Source organism: Hemitrygon akajei, chromosome 6 (assembly GCF_048418815.1).
Source record: "Hemitrygon akajei chromosome 6, sHemAka1.3, whole genome shotgun sequence".
In the NCBI taxonomy this organism is placed as follows: Eukaryota; Metazoa; Chordata; class Chondrichthyes; order Myliobatiformes; family Dasyatidae; genus Hemitrygon; species Hemitrygon akajei.
Window position 1 is genome coordinate 34,548,392 of NC_133129.1, and position 13,334 is coordinate 34,561,725.

Genomic DNA, 13,334 nt, shown 5'->3' on the forward strand with positions numbered 1-13,334 from the left:
AATGGTGCAAGAAAGTGACCACGAAGTGGAAAGCCGCTTAGCTGTGATGAATGGTGCAACAAGCTAAAAGGGCCAGATGAACCACTCCCACTGCTATTCCTGTGTTCCCTTTGACAGGAGGAGCACTGGCTATAAAAGAACAATTTGTTTGTGCCATAGAATGCTGGAATAAAGAGGATTGAGGGACTGGAGAGAGTCAGGGACAATGGGGGAGTGGAGAGAGACGGGAAGTTGTACGGATGAAGGTGGAGTGGAGAGAGTTAGGAAAATATAGGGATATTGGTGGAGTGGAGAGAATCAGGAAGCTGTAGGGTCATTGGGGGAGAGGGGAGAGTCAGGAAGTTGTAGGGACAATGGTGGAGTGCAGAGCTGACGTTGAAGGGACAAAGGGGGAGTGGAGAAAGCTGTGAAGTTGTAGGAACTAAGTAAACCTCTGACAATAAAGATAACTGCATTCATTTTTCACTGATACACTAAAAGGCAGACTTATTTAAGCAAAACCATTAAGGTTAATGATAAGGTTGAGAACTGGCACTGGGAAAACATCTAAATGCATTGTTCATGTTGAGTACAATCACCAGGAGTGGAACCTGTCCTTGACTTGGTTTGGAGAACTGATTTGGTTCCTTTCTGACAGCACAAATGTTCTTTTGCTTATCACAGGAAAGAGACTGTCAAACATTACTGATTGCAGTCTCTCTTGCTGCTCTTGTCTGGTAAGTTCTGTCTAAATAGTCATTAATCAAGAGCTGCCCGGCAGACTCAATACCAGGACATGAAGACTCTCCTTTAATGGGAGCCATCTGCAAATGTATTAGAGCTACGTTAGTAAATACTGCCAGTCAGAGTGTGGGTGTTTGTCTTCCTCCGTCACAGGGAGCTAGGTTGAGGGACTCTGCAGGAAAGCAATACATTGAGCTTGGGGACACGAGGGACTGTAGATGTTGGAATGGAGAGCAACTTACAAAGCACCAGAGGAACTTAGCAGGTCAGACATCATTTATGGAGAAAAATGGGCAATTGATGTTTCAGGTTAAGTATCTAACCCAAACCACTTGGTCGGTGAGAATTTTGTCAGAAGGTTCAGCCACAGTTAGGATGTCAATCAGGTCGTTCAAGTCTCAGACATCTACCTGCATTCTTGAAGAGCAAGTAGGTCCCCATTGTCATAAGGAAACATAGAGGATATATAGGGAACACAGGTTTACCTGATTTCCCTTATATAAAGGAAAAGCTTTACCTGCTTTCCCTTCATGTCCTCCATTTTCCTCATAGCATTCATTTCCTGTCCTCGCCATGAAGCTCTGCCTCCTCCTATTAGTAGGTCTACATGACTAGCAAAAGACAAAAATAATGATCTTGCATTTATATCTGTTTTTTGTGGGTCTCAATCTTTCAGAAATGCGAGCACAAGTCTGTACATAGCAAGATACCACAACATAATATGTGACAGTGATCTGGTGATCTGTTTCCGTGATGATGATTGAGGTATTAATTTTGGTAGGAATCTTCAGGAAATCTTCTTGCCCATGCTGAGGATGTGGTCTGGCCTCAGTTTATTCTTTTTCTGGCACAATACTCCATTCAGCTTAGTTTTGTAGGGCATTATTCTGACCCAAAGTAAAACCTTCTTTGTTGGCATCATAAAGTCATTTCCAAGATCACCCTTTATATTAAAGTCATATCTGAATGACTAAGTCCTAATTGTGGGGAGCTGACATGGAAGAGTTGGTTAATCAGACTGGAAAGGAATTAAATTAAGTCAATGGCTTTGACCACATATTCACCATTGCTGTACTGTTAAGCTCTATTATTCTTTCAGCCATGTTCTGTAAGAGATGCTACCAATGTCAATCATTGGAGAGAAAATGACTTTGTACTTAAAAAAAAAGGCAGAAATAGCATTCAAACCAAACCAAAAACGCAAAGGGCTTTACATGAGACCCTGGCAACAGTAGTGTTGTTGGCATTGTTTATGCTGACTTTTGTAAACCGAGAAAAGAGCAACAAAAATTTGTTAAGATATGCCTGTGTCCAAGTCGGAGTATGGTAGTGTTTGTGACTGGAAATGCTTGCGCGGTTTGTGTTCATGTCAGTGCTGTGCACTGATTCTGTTTCTCAAAGTATACTGTGTGTGAGACTTCGGGCTGTGCTCCAGAACGGTCTCACGAGGGCTGAGATTTGACTCACTCTTGCTTGGCATCAGCCAGTGTCCTGTTGTTGTATCATCTTTAATCAACTGCAGAGCTCAAATATAAGATCTGTAAAATAAACAGTTCATTTTAAATGAAATTGAATTGCTGTAACTGCTTATTAAAGTCTGGACATGATAATAGAGTGTGCTTTTATATTTGCTATCTCTGTCCCTCAACCACCCACTTTATAGTCATAGAGTTTTGCAATAGGGAAAATAGTCCTTCAGCCCAGGACATCTACACTGACCCATCCATCCATCTATCCATCCGTCTACATTAATTCTATTTGCCTACATTAGGTCTGTATCCTTCTCTGCCTTACCTATTTAACTGCCTGACTGATTGTTCTTTAAGCATAGTAATTGTATCTGACTCCACTAGCTCCTCTGGCAGCGAGTTCCTGATCTATATAAAAATAACTTTCTGCTCAGCTACCATTTGAAAATCCTTCCTCTTAACTTAAATTTCTGCCCTCTTGTTTTTGATACACCTGGCTTGGGAAAAAAAGATTCTATCTTGTCTCTCACCAGGAAGGAGGTATATGAGCCTCAGGTCCCACACCACCAGGTTCAGGAACAGTTATTACCTCCCAACCATCAGGCTCTTGAACCAGAGGGGATAAATTCAGCTTCACTTGCCCCTTCATTGAACTGTTCCCTCAATCTGTGGACTTGTGTTCAAGGACTCTTCATCTCATGTTCTTGATATTTATCGCTTATTTGTTATTATTATTTCTCTTTTTGTATTTGCACAGTTTGTTGTCTTTTGCAGGTTGGTTGTTGGTCTCTGCTTGTGTGTTTTTTAATTGATTATATTGTGTTTCTTTCTATTTGCTGTGAATGCCCACAAGAAATTATATATGTATGTACTTTGATACTGAATTTACTCTAAACTTTGAACCCTGTCTATGCCTCCTAAAACTTTACATAACTCTGTCAAGGTCACTTCTCAGACTCTGTTGCTCCAGGGGAAACAAACCCAGCCTATCCAATCTATCTCTGTAATTAAAGTCCTCCAATCCAGGTAACATCCTTGGTGAATCTCTTCTTTACTTTTGTATGAAGATCCTTCATCGGACCTTAAAAGCAGCAAACCAGTCATAGTGAAGATAGGGAGGGCAATGGATGAGTGAGCTACCATTGATCATTACAAAAATATCCTTTGTTCCAACCATGATGAGGGATCTCAGACATGAAATGTTAACCCTTTCTCTTTCTACGGACGTTGCCTGACCCTCCCAGCATTTTTTATGTCACACCCAATGGAACGAACATTTTGAAGGAGTGTGGCAAACGTACACACATTGTACATGACTCCTTTACTACCTTGGCAATTATTCTAGGTGGAAGCTAATGTACTCGCAGGCTGTTCACCATCGTTGCGTCCCTCATCTTCGCACACACGCGATGGAATATATGTGCGCTTTCTCATGTGTGCATTTCTTTCTAGCGAGGAGTGGGGCAAAGAAGCCGTAGTTTATTTTTCACATTTTGAGTTGGGATTATCAAAGCAAGTAATCTTGCTCTTCCCTTTGCATAGGATCAAAATTGAGCATAACTGACTGAGCAGTCATTGGACCTTCCTAGAATCACTCGGATTGAGGACAGTGTTTAAAACCTTAAATGATTTTGGTTGTCATCATTTTAAAACTTTCACAGAAAAGAGTGAAGAAAAAGATAGGAAATCTCTGATTGAGAATTGTTTAGAGTAAGGAAGGCTTTTATTTTGAGGAGTGCTGGTGGAGCTTTGCATTAGGTAGTTTAAATAGTGTTTGAAAAATTAAAATGGTCTTGTATTTCAATCCAGTCTACAAACTTGATAAATCTCAAATCTCATTCTTGAACTGTTTTAAAAACGGGCTGCTGCTTTAATGATTTATTTGAAAATACAGTTTGAATCATGTGTAATTATTGGGTATTTATGCTTGAATCCAGTTTTATGAAAAAGGTTTGAGGCACTCCATGATATCAATTGTGTGTTGCAATTAAAATATGATCTAAATTGTTCTTTGGTGTTATAACTTGCAGGAAATGTAATTTTGACTGAATTGAAGGGTTGTACATGGCCTATTTGTTCAGCAGCCTCCTATTCCCCTTAGTCCATCGACAGTACAAAATGAGCCATTGGCACAGTTCAGGCCAATATCCTACCATGACATTGGACTGGCTTTAATGCTTCTGCTGTTGCTGTGCTTCTGTTGATGTAGTGCATTATTGTCCTTCTGGAGCAGTAGCAAATATTTGATTCCAGATAAATGCATAAAGTGTCTTCCAAATATCCGCTTTATAACACTCTTTAGACTGGATGCAATCCTCACCCGCTCACCTCACCCAGCGACATAATCAGAAGTGTTTGATTATCTGTGTCAGGTCAGTCTTTGTCTCCTCTGTGTTAGGGTTGAGACGTTCATTGATGTTTCACTGCTCTGCGATACTAAACTCTTGCCCTTTGAGTTTATTTATGATCCATGAGGAATGAGTTCTGTGTTATTGACAGAAAGACTTCTGAAATTCTCAAATGATCAGGGGCAGTTTTAGTTAAGAAGGTGCTCTTTCAGGCCACCATTAACATGCTGGAGCTGGTTCCACACTGGAGCAATTTATTCTAATCCCATTTCCTTTCTAATTCCACAGATCCTTTCCTCTTTATCTAATTCCCTTCTGTGCATTGTGATTGACTCCGTTTCAATAGCTACTCATGCATAACGCTCCATATTCTATTAGGTGTCTGAGTAACAGCACATGCTCTCACTGGCTCCTTGATTTGAAGCCTCAAATCACAGCAAAGTCCTTGGCATTGCTGTACAGTATTGCATTTCTGACCTTTATTTTAAACAGTCACAGGAAAGACTAGTAGCATTTATCGACAGTTACTAATTACTCTTGAGCCACCTTTTTGGAGCTGTGAGTTTAAGATTCTGCAACAGCACACATTGCAGTCTGATGTGAACATCTGGCCAGTTGTGCTACTTTAGAGGGCTGGAGTAGCTATTGAAATTGAAGAGCTGAACATGAGGAGAATTGGCCTTCTGAAACTTCAATACATGGTTAGAGTCCTTTGCAATCTGCAAGGTCCTCACATAAAAATCCCATCCAAAAGACTGTACCTCCAGCAGAACAAAACTCCCTTAAAACCCTTAAACACCGTAGTGTTAAACTAAATTTATGTTCTTGCGTGGAACCTGGCGTCGCTGTTTCGTGACTCAGTCCATTGCTTTATCATCAAATGGTGGCTAACACTCTCCTCAATCTTCTACTAGTGGAAGTTAAACAATATATTACTTACTATTTAAAAAAAAGACTAAGTGAGACAAGTTAAAAATTCACTCCTAAATTGGTAATGCACATCAAACTTTCAAGAGTTTCTGAATGTAAGCCCATTGGACTTGTCCCAGAGCACAGGAAAGCTTGTGTTTCAGATGAGATACAAGACAAAAAGCAATCTGTCACGGTGGACAAAGCACCTCCCCCATCAGGAATCATTAGAAGCTTGAGCAATATAGTCAGTTAAACACAGTATAGAGAAGTGTGAGATGATATATTTTCATCGGAAGAATGAAGGAGAAAGTAAATGACAAATGGTTTGAGTATGAAGCAGTTGAAAAGCGAGAGACCTGGTATGTTTGAAAACAAGTAAATGAAGCAGACACAGCAGTTAGCAATTGGCCAAGTCGTTACATCAGATCCTGAGCTTTGTAAGTACACACGTGGAAACAACTCCCTCAATGTCGCAAAAACAAAGGAGCTGGTTGTGGACTCCAGGAGGAATGGAGAAAGGCAAGTCCCTATTGACATCAATGGATCTGGGGTTGAGAGGGTGAACAGCTTTAACTTCCTTGGCATAAACATCACTGAGGATCTCGTGATCTGTACATACTGGCTGTGTGGTGAAAAAGGCACAACAGCGCCTCTTTCACCTCAGACAGTTGAAGAAGTTTGGTGTGGGCCCTCAAATCCTAAGAACTTTCTACAGGGGCACAATTGAGAGCATCCTGACTGGCTGCATCACTGCCTGGTATGGGAACTGTACTTCCCTCAATCACAGGATTCTGCAGAGAGTGGTGCGGACAGCCCAGTGCATCTGTAGATGTGAACTTTGAACATTCAGGACATCTACAAAGACAGGTGTGTAAAAAGTGCCCGAAGGATCATTGGGGACCCGAGTCACCCCAACCACAAACTGTTCCAGGTGCTACCATCCGGGATACAGTACTGCAGCATAAAAGCCAGGACCAACAGATCCAGGACAGCTTCTTCCACAGGCCATCAGAGTGCTTAACTCATGTTGACACAACTGTACTACTATGTTTTATTGACTATCCTGTTGCACATACTATTTATTACACATTGCACATTTAGATGGAGATGTAACGTAAGGATTTTTACTCATGTATATGAAGGATATACTGTAAGTAATAAAGTCAATTCAATTCAAACAGGAAATAATGGATTAGAACTTGTGGATTGTACTTTGTGAAAAGCTTCATGCCGAACAGAGAGTAAAAAGCCTTGGACAATGTCAGAAAATACTTGGTTTCAAGGTGAGGGATTACAGTTATAAAGATCATCTGGGGAAGATGGGGTTGGTTCCCTTAATGTAGAGAAGGCTAAGAGGAGATTTGTTAGAAGTCTGTAAATTCATAATGGATGAGTTAAGTGAAGAGGAATTATTACCCTAGGTTGAAGGCCATATAAGCAGAGAAGGAAGTTGTAAGAAGATTACCAAAGGTGAACAGAAGAAGAGAAGAATTGTAACATGGATTAAGATCTGGATGTTCTGTCTGGTAGCGCATTGGATGCAAGTTCAATAATGGCTTTCAAAATGGAAAATGTTTAAAGATATGAGGAAAAAAGACAATCAATACCAATTGGACTGCTCAAGAGCCAAAGTAGCATTGTTGGACTGGGTGGCCTCCTTTGTTGCTGTAATTTGCTATGCGAATGTGGTGACTAATATCTGCAGTAGTGCTGGTGTCAGAAATTCCCCACTTACACAAGCTTGCTGGTCTTCTGCTGACAGCCTGAAACCAACACGCCAACTATGATCTAGTGACATGAAAATTCTGCTCCAGAAATCCGTAATGGAGTTTGTTCAAGTGCTTCGCTTTCCAAATGACCCTTTACAGAAGTGTGGGTCCATTGGTCCTGATGCATATGTAAAGAGGAGTTTTGACTTTGTGTGTGGCAGTCAACAGTACAATATTGTGCAAATTTCTTAGGACATATATATAGCTAGGGTGCCTAAGGCTTTTGCACAGTACCATGCAATGTACTGTAGGTTATGTATCTGAATGAAAATGAAGTGCGGCAGAGAATAAATCGGGCTGCTGATTGACCGTGGTGCATCATACAAGGTTTAAATTATCTGCTGTCAAGAAAATTGGGTGTGTGCTAGCTAAAAGACAGTGGAGAACAGTGTGAGCTGATATAATTTGGTTGGATGAATGGAGAGAGGAAGTACATGCTAAACACTAGTGAAAATTTTAAGTAAGTTTTGGCAGGCACATGGTTAAACAAGGGAACATAAAACTTGTGTGGTATTTTCCCTGTTGGGCATTTTGAAAAATATTACACCATATATAAGCCAGAGTAGAGTTGTACAATTAGTGGAATTTTTAAAACTGCTTGAAGCGTATGAAAGAAGCACCACGAAGCCGCTCGAGAAATTAGACCAAAGTTAATATTTTTCAGAAGATGGATGTCAGTGCTTTGAGACTTCCTTTCAAATTCTTTCTTTAAGTGCCTCCAATCTTAAAGAGTAGAGAGATAAAAAGAAGAGAGGGAGGGAATATTGTCTGTGCAGATTTAAATGAAGAAGTGCTAGTGTGCCGTTGTGGCTTGGATGGAGCGAGCTGAAAGCAGTGTTAATTATTTGCAAGGTCTCCCGATAGCACAGCAAGGTTGCATCTCCTCAATGAAGCAGCTGAATTGACAGTTTTGTTGTTGCTTTGGTCGGTGTGTGTGAAGAGTGTCGGAAGAAGTTGTAACCTCAAGCCAGAAACATCTGGAAACGGTGCCAGCATAATCAATAGGGATATCTGCAGTTTGTTTCTGTCAGACCTGATTTTCAAACAATCTCACTGAAACAAAAAACTTGAAAGTTAATAGCTTCACATACAGTAGCTTTATCACGTGACTCAGCTCATATAATGCTGCAGCAAAAATTCTCTAGGTAGCAGAATATTTCTGCTTCCCAGTCGACTTGGCTATTCTTCAGCCTTTATGTTATCGCCTGCATTTCACTTTTAAGAGTAAGGAACGAATTATGGGAATATTCTCTCCAGCCAGCACGGTTTTGTACAGGAGACGGTGCAGGAACATTCTTGCAGCACGATGAATTTTTGCTTCCCTTCTTGGCAACAAAAGCATGATTTCAGGAGCTAAAGCCCCGGCCAGTAAATTCTCAGGTAATTATAGAGAAGAATTCTATCAGAGCAAGAGCAGATTATGTTTGGTTGAGAGTTATGATTTCTAGAATTGGAAGAAGCCGCCGTGGTTCTGTGTTAAGGTTTGCTCAAAGAGTTTGCTGTACGTTTGATGTGATGTCAGGTTACCAGACTCTCAACCTTAAATGTTATCTCTTTTAATCCATTCTTTAGGTGATGAAGTGGCTCTGCTTTTACCTTGTCATGTAAAAGAATTGTGTATTCATTGCCCCAGACTCCTCACATTTATATATTGTCATCTTATTGTGGACTATAATTAGGTCTGAAATAGTACCTGTACTGACAGAGTCTTCTCATTTCTCGTGTCACATCGTTAATACTCAGGCAATTCTGGAAGCAGTAAACCACACCCAGACCCCCTTTTGACTTGGTAAAATTTATAAATGACTTTAATGTAAATATTGGACCACATTTCATGCAACGATTTCGTCCTCCTGTAGATTATTACTTGCAGTCGTTGCATTTTCACTCTGTTATTATTCTGTAAGGTGCTGAACTAGCAGTGGAGAATATTTTTGGTATAATGATGGGAATGGCTATTTTTGCGAATGAGCTGGCTTTGAGTAGAAACAATTTCTGCTTTGGCTTGTTAACCCTCTGTGAACAGCAGTACCTACAGATGTGTGCAGACTCCTACTGGGAAATGGTGCAGCTAGTCATTCGCACAAATTACGGACTCTCCTTTCCACCCCGAGAGCAATCTACAAACCGAGAGGGTTGAGCCCAGATGCTGCTGGCAGGCACTGGTTGTCAACACACGGACCAGATCATTAACCTGATAACTGTTCAGCCGAGCGACAGAGGCTGTGAGGTTATGTTGATAACACTCCATCCTGATATGAGTTTGATGTAATTAGCTAGTGTGTGAAGGGATCCACACCTTATTTGTGGAGAGCACTTCGAAGTTTAAACACATTACACATAAAATTTTGCTGTATACCTTTTTCCTATAAAAGTAGGTGTATTTAATATATGGATTTTTATATAGGTGCATTAAAAATATGGGAAAGAATAACCCTGTTACTTTTGACAGACTGGTCTGAGTTGCAAGTAATGTGATGTTGCACTAATGCATTTTGCTGTATATTTTTCTGAACAAGCTTCTCCAAATCCTTTCCTTTGTTTGAATAGTATACGCGAATAGATCAACTAAAGCTAGCTTGATACCAGTTAGTCACTCAGGTTTGCGTATCATGCACAACAATGTACAATAGGTTACTGATCTGCGACCCAAGAATTTTTTTGGTCTCAGTTGACTGGATGTTAGGGATAGGGAAGGATAATGCTGGTATTTGCAGCCCACGGTGGGGTAGGACCCCATCATCCTAATATCATGACATGCGTCACATGCTTTGAATATATGTTTCGCATGTTTCAAATTATATTTCACGTTTTATTGTATTACAGAGTCATCATTTCATGGTGGAGCACTCACTATACAACAAATTTCATGTCAAGAAAGACTGATAATAAACCTGATTCGGATTCTGATTTCGACGTAGTATGTCCTCTTTTGGATGTGATGAGGATAATGCTTTTGCATTACTTCCATTACAGTGTATCTGTTTATACGCTTACATAAAACAGACTGCTCGAAGAAATCTACCAAGATCAGGAGGAGTGTGACCCACTGAGTTAGTTCAATAGTAGGTATTTTTGCTCTGGATTCCAGCATCTGCAGTCTCTCGTGTGGCTGTGTATCCTAGCAGATATCCCCACATCCTCAGAATAGCGCCAGCACCATTCTTTTTGAAGCTGACTGACCATTGAGACTCAGCAGGCAGCTTTAACAAACTAGCAGGGGTTTGGAGACTTGTATCAGCACAGAAGCGAAAGCCATTGAGGTGGGAGAACATTGCTGGAAGAATATTGCAGTGTGGAATAACTAATAACAGCTTTCAAAATCTATCAAAGATCCACAAAAACTGAGTCTGCATTCTGATAGGCCTGCCTGTTGGGAGGAAATACAAAGGCACTATTTCGGTATGAGTAGAGCAGATTTTTACTTCATATGAATGAAAGAATAGGACAAAGCTAATGCAGACGGGCAGTGATTAAGGAGCCAGAATGATGGCGCACTGGTCAGATGCAAGAGTTTAACTGATTGGATGGTTAAGTGGTAGTACTTGACTGTGAAATCACACACTGCTTGTTCAGATCTTGCTCTGGACAGACTGTATATGACTAGCTGAAGTAACCTTGGCTGTCAAAACTCAGCTCTGTGGGATGCCTATGCCTAGTGATAAGACATTACCCAGGGAAAAAAAATGATGATGAAGATTAGGAAATTATCTTCTTTTATTCGTGTTTTTGTAGATGTGATGATTGAACAGAGCAACATGTACAAATACACCAGGACTGATAAAGGATCTCAGCCCAAAAAGTCCCCCCAACGTTTTGTATGTGCATTTACAGCAGCTGCAGAATCTTCTGTGACAGTGATTAAGCAGAGACCTTTAAGAGGAGGTTGGAATGGTTCCTGAAGGAAGGAAGAGCAGAGGGGTATAGGAGCAGGGTGGCGATGTGGAATTAGAATGGATTAGTTGGGCTGTACCGCCTGTTTTCATGCTGGTGATTCGATGTCATAACCTGATGACGACAAGTGTCCGTGCCGTTCTAGGGGATACTTCTGGGTTAGAGAACAAAATTAAACAAGGACTGGTATCCCAATATCGCTTTCTGGAAAAGTGCGTGGACACCAGGCGATCAAAGGATATCGCTCAGCACGTGGTGTTCTCCACAGTCACATAACCTGCCAGCACTGACTGCCGAGACTCACATAATAAATGTCACTGTAGTGAATGGTGATCGCAGCCCATGGAGCTGCACCCAGCCAAGGAATCAACACCTTCAGGGGAGGTGAGAAAATCGAGGGGAATGTAAATGAAAGAATATGTTCTTGATTTGCACAGCCGATCTAACGAAAGCATTGATACACTGATTTGTTGTTCAGACACCACAAACAATGTAAAAGAAATAATGATAATTATAATATAGTAACACAATGCTTTTCAGGGCCTTGAGGGGGCTGCTTTAGAGAATGTCTGTTTGTGCTTCCAGTCAAAAGGAGATATGGCAGTGCAATGAGATCTGTTTAATCCCAGGTCTCCTCAGAGTAAAATGGTCTGAAGCTTTTAATATTTTCCCTGAAATCTACTTTCAGCGAACTCGGACCATTGAGGTTGGGGAGCTTTCTCAGTCTGCATGGGCCTCACTGGTACAAAGCAGGCAGGGGTGGAATACATTGGTACCTCTGAGTCACCTGCTGCGGAAAGTGCCTAACAAACCGGTTTCTGGAAGGATCGCCAGGATCCTGAAGAAATACCGGATTAATAACATCCACCAGCCAGTAATGAAGCTCAAATCAAATCCTATGTGGGTCAAATGTAACCTGGGATTCAGGACAGCTGGCATTCACAGGATTCCCTGTGAATGTGGAGCAGCGCATATCGGTCAGACGGAACATACGGTGGAAACGCACATCAAGGAGCACGGGAGGTGTATCCGATTGGGTTACCCGGAGAAATCGGCAGTAGCAAAGCGTTGCATTTTCAATGGCAGTAGGATTGACTTCAAAGGCACAAAGCAACTGTGCTGCACCAATAGATTTTGGGACTGCCTGGTATATGAAGCTGTTGAAATAAAACTAGAAGAAAAGAATTTAACAAAGGCGAAAGTCTCACTCTAAGTAAGAACTGGAATTCAATTGTAAACAGGGTGGGACAGCTGAAACCTGTTTGGATGAAGGCAGGAGGGATGGACGATGGGGGTGTTTATACCACCGGACTAGACATGCCTAAGCATCATTCCTGATGAAGATGGCAGAGCTTGTCATTGAAATGTTGGTTAAAATTGATACCTATATCTGGTTGGAAGCTCAAGAAGAGTTCATTCATAACCATGAGGCCATAAGGTATAGGAGCGGAATTAGGCCATTTGGCCCATCGAGTTTGTTCTGCCATTTCATCATGGCTGATCCAATTTTCCGCTCGGCCCCAGTCTCCTGTCTTGTCCCTGTATCCTTTCATGCCATGACCAATCAAAAATAACAATGCAGAATAAATCGTAAAAGATATCAAAAAAAGTGCAGTGCAGGTAAACAAAGTGGACGATCGTGCAAGGTAGATTGTGAGAGCAAGACTCCATCTCATCGTACAAGAGTCTAAAGGTGGGATGGTAGCTGCTGTTGAGCCTGGGTGGTTTGTGCTTTCAGGTTCTGATATCTTCTGCCCAGTGAGAGGGGCGAAGAAGAGAGAATGTCCGGGGTGGGTCGGGTCTTGGATTATGTTGACTGCTTTACTGAGGCACTGAGAAGTACAGACAGATACCTTAGAGAGGAGGCTGGTTCCTGTGTGCTGAGCTGTGCCCACAATTCTCTGCAGTTTTTTGTGGTTAAATGCAGAGCAGTTGCCTTACCAAGTCATTATGCATCCAAGTGGAAAACTTTCTGAGGTGCACTGATAAAAAATGGTAAAGCTGACTTTCTTTAGCCTCCTGAGGAAGTAGAGTTGTTGGTGAGCTTTTTTGGCTGTGACGTCAATGTGGTTAGACCATGACCATCTAAGTGATGTTCATACCTAGGAACTTAAAGCTCGTAACACTTTTAACCTTAACTCAGTTGCTAAAGACGGGAGCATGTTCACCGTTCACTATCCCCCACCCCCCTTTTCTGAAGTTAATGACCAGCTCCTTTG

General features: G+C 41.4%; 1 protein-coding gene across 17 annotated transcripts in view; it reads left to right on the top strand.

Annotated features, from left to right (window-relative positions):
- The window catches only part of LOC140728939 (teneurin-3), a 2,305,574-nt gene that overhangs the window by 1,899,472 nt on the left and 392,768 nt on the right, over positions 1-13,334 (top strand). Inside the window, exon 1 of one of the 17 annotated variants that reach the window (XM_073048066.1) lies at positions 8,582-8,601. The exons of the other annotated variants lie outside the window; for them this stretch is intronic. The gene's annotated coding sequence lies outside the window, so the exon portion shown is untranslated. Of the gene's footprint in view, positions 1-8,581; positions 8,602-13,334 lie in introns of those variants that run through there. 17 annotated transcript variants of the gene reach the window in all.